Genomic DNA, 3,782 nt, shown 5'->3' with positions numbered 1-3,782 from the left:
TTTTTGGAGATACACAATTTTTTAGGGACTTAAAGGAGAATTAATTGTAAGACTTTGTTTACAGAAAGGTTGACTTGTTTAGCCTTGTTCCTTTGGGCGTTCTTTCAAATACGTAGTTCATGAAAATTATTCATGATATTTCTAACTGAATTTTCATAAAGTATATGAAGAGATTCACAAGTGGAGACCTGCCACTAAACATTATTTACAAAGCATAAAACCACACAGCTTATGGAACACCCTTCCTACAACTTCTCCCTGATGTATTTTATAATATAAATGCTCGTTGGGGGAAGCTTTCATATCAATAAAATGTCATAGAGAAAATCATTGCTTGCACCATTCTTTTCTTTGTAGTTATAGGTACTACTGCCTATCACTGCATCTGGATATCTTTTCTCAAGAGTTAGCTGGAAGCATATTTCTTCATTGCTGGTTCCTTTATTGTGATGATCCTAAAAGGCAGAAGATATCCATCAATCTCTTCATTGTCAATTCAAAGGCTGGTTGCCTTTGTTGCTCTCATTATTAGTTTTGTTTTTGTTTATATTTCACCTTAGTCCCATTTTTTAACTGCACTGTTTGACTTTCAATCCTTAGAGCCTGAAGATCATTTGCATTTTCAGCTCTTCCGGTGGTGTCATCACCATAGCCATTGATTTTCTTCCTCCAGTGTGAAAATCACACTCATCTCTTCTTCCAGTGTTAACTCATAATATACTGAATAAATAAAAAAAAAACGTAGAACAATGTCTCACTCCTTTGTTGACTTGGAGCTAGTCTGCTTCACCGTGTAGTGTCTAGACTGTGGCTTCCTGCCCTTTGTATAAGTTCTATAGAAATACATGAGATGTCCTGAGATTCCTGTTTTTTAACCACATTCTACACTTTAATGTCACCGTTGAAGAATTTTCTATAATCAATGAAGGAAACATTTATTACTTTTCCATAATTCCAATTACTCAGCATCCATCAGCAATAATATATTATTGTGTTCCCGTCTGAACTTCTGGCGCATCTTTTCCCATGCAAGGTTTAGATCTGTGTTGGAAGGCCTTAGAATTATTTTGCTAGCTTGTGAAATGAAAGATAACGAATGACCGCTCACACCCTCTGTTGACTCTTCTTGTGACACTGGTGTGTAGACTGACCACTTCCAATTCTTTGGCCATTGTGTCATTCTCTAGATTTGCAAGTTGCAAGTTTTACAGATTCTTGACACGTATCTGTAGATATTCCATAACTTCCTTCTAAAATATATCTGAACCTTAGAAGGAAGCTAGGCAGCATCTGGATACAACATTTATCTAGATTCCATGACACAAGTAGGTCTGAAAGACTTGGGGATCCTGGAAGTTGAAGTCCACACATCTTGAACATGGCCAAGTTTCAAAAACAATAGTTTAATGCTTGGCATAAACCCAGGCAGTGTAGTGTAATTAATATGCAATAATAAAAAGGCATTTGCAGCTTGATGAATTCAGGGGCAACAAGCTTGGATATGGATGTCAATTTTGATGAAGTCCAGCTTTGTACAGTATTGCATGGTATGGGTTAAGTGGGAATTGTGAAGAGTACTGAGAAAGTGGAAGAAAAAGAGCTCCAAATCTTTTTTTTGTATGGGTTATGATGCTGCTTACTTTCAATTCATTATGGAGGTGCAATCAAGAACTCTTCCTAGATATAATATTCCTTATCATAAGCTTTTTTCTCCAAATCCTCTTATCCACCCACAAGGTTGGGAGGCTGCGCTTGCTCAAAATTGGAACATATTTCCTTTCATCCATAAATATTTCATAAAGGATCCAGAGACATTCCTGCTTAAGCGTTTGTGTGTGTGTGTGTGTGCGTGTGCGTGTTGGACTAGAAGACCTCCAAGGTCCCCCTTCCAACTATAATTTCATTTTTTACAACGCGGAGAAACAAAACAACAGCCCTTGACGAAGGATGAGGTCGGTTATTTTATTTTTGTATTTTTTTTTAATCTAACGAAAGGGGTATCCAACGTTGGCAACTTTAAGCCGGGGGAATTCTGGGAGTTAAAGCCCGCCAGGTTTAAGGTTGCCAATGTGGGAGAACCCCGCTTTATACTGTAGACAGTGCCTTCCCAGCCTCGCTCGAGAGGCAACTGAGGGGGAAGATACCCGGATGGAGGAGGAGTCACTTGACAAGGGAGGCGTGCGGGGCCCCTCCTCCCCGCGCCTCTTCGCGCCAATCACAGGGCGAGGCGCGCAGGGCCCCGCCCTCCACCGCGCCTTCGTCCCGCCCCTCCCGGGTTCTGAAACGCCGGGCGCGCGCCTTTGACCGCCCCGCCCACTCCCCCCGCGACGTGCGACTAGTACAGAGTACTGTATCCTTTCGGCCACCTCCCCCACACCTCAACCTCCCGCACGCGCCAGGGCTGAAATCCCGCCACCAAAACTCGCGAGAGGACATGTCCGCGGCGGCGGCAGCGGCGGCCGCAGAGGGTGAGTGAGGGGCGGATTTGCGGTCGGCGGAGCTTTGAACGAGAGGGACGTCACGGGAGCGTCGGGGATGGGGGCGTCCTCTCCCCTTCGCCGGCGGCTCAAGAGCGGCTGAGGCGAGACTTAAAAAGGGAAGGGACGAGAAGAACTTTCCTCCCTGTAACCCGCCTCAGGCGAACGGCGGCGGGGTTTTGTCCCCGTCTTTCTTTTTTTTTTTTTAACCCCGTCTCTCCTCAGAATGGAGGCGAAGTTTGAGGCTGGGAACGCGAGGCCACGCCCCCGGCGGCTGCGTTCGAAGCCCCGCCCCCTGGCATCAGGGAGGGAGGGGCTGCACGTTGCATGCCATCTCCGCGCTCTGCATAGGGTGGCTGGAGCGAGGAGGAGGAGGAGGAAGAAGATAGGGGTGGAGTCAGTGGGGCCTTTAATTAATTACATTAGTTAATTCATAGTTAAGGATCGGCTTTTCTGGGCCGCTGCACTTCAAAACGTTCTTTAGTAGGCACGCCACTCTTTGCCATCAATAGTTGTCAGGCTACAAAACTTTTCCCATTCAATCAACTAGAATGAACTTCTGAAAATGTATCAAAAGGAATCCTTTATTGAGATGAGACAATTCATGTAGGGGTTAAAAGCAGCCTCTAAGGCCTCTCAGGCATGCAGAGATAGATAAGGGAGTTTAAAGCCCCTCCCCTTATCTTGATATGTATTTAGTAAAACAAAGAGCCAACATGTTAATTTCCCCCCCACCCCCTTTTTAGAACGATCTTTTCCAGAGTTTCCCAGGACACATCTCACTGTGGAATTGTTATGGTCTCTTCATCTCCTGGCTGTCTCTCTCAGAGGTGATAGGTTCCCGGCCATCTGGGTTTCGTCCCTCCATTGTATCATGTGTAGGTTATACAAATTCGATATAAGATTAAATATGTTTAGGTTACATAAAGAAAGAGTTCTTTATCAGTCTCTCCCCCCCTTTTCTTCTTCCATTGAAGAAATGACAGATACACGGATCTGACAATAGCAATTATTCAGATAGTAGCCTCAATGCCTTTGCTGCTTCCCTTTTAACCATACCTTTAAAACCCAAAATGTCACAGTAAAATCAACCAGTTGAAGCAGGTAGAGGAAAGATTGAATAAGCATAGCACTTAGACTTATACAGCGCTTTACGGTGCTTTACATCCCTCTCTGAGCTGTTTGCAGAGTCACCATATTGCTTCCCAACCTTGAGCCCGTCAGGATTGAACTTCTGGCAGTTGGGAGAATTAGCCTGCAATACTGCAGTCTAACCACTGTGCACCATGGAAGGAAGGAAGGGCA

The 3,782-nt window shown here is 44.5% G+C and overlaps 1 protein-coding gene across 5 annotated transcripts in view; it reads left to right on the top strand.

Annotated features, from left to right (window-relative positions):
• Positions 1–2,224: 2,224 nt before the first annotated feature.
• Positions 2,225–3,782, top strand: part of MRTFB (myocardin related transcription factor B) — a 75,065-nt gene continuing 73,507 nt past the window's right edge. For 4 of the 5 annotated variants that reach the window (XM_026704220.2, XM_087942102.1, XM_087942101.1 and 1 more), the window contains exon 1: positions 2,367–2,468. The gene's annotated coding sequence lies outside the window, so the exon portion shown is untranslated. Of the gene's footprint in view, positions 2,469–3,782 lie in introns of all 5 variants that reach the window. The other variant, XM_026704218.2, reaches the window with a different exon arrangement.

Source organism: Pseudonaja textilis, chromosome 14 (assembly GCF_049901715.1).
Source record: "Pseudonaja textilis isolate UNSWEBS1 chromosome 14, rPseTex1.2, whole genome shotgun sequence".
Taxonomy (NCBI): domain Eukaryota; kingdom Metazoa; phylum Chordata; class Lepidosauria; order Squamata; family Elapidae; genus Pseudonaja; species Pseudonaja textilis.
The sequence above is the reverse complement of the archived record's forward strand: the minus strand, read 5'-3'. Positions and strand labels throughout refer to the sequence as shown.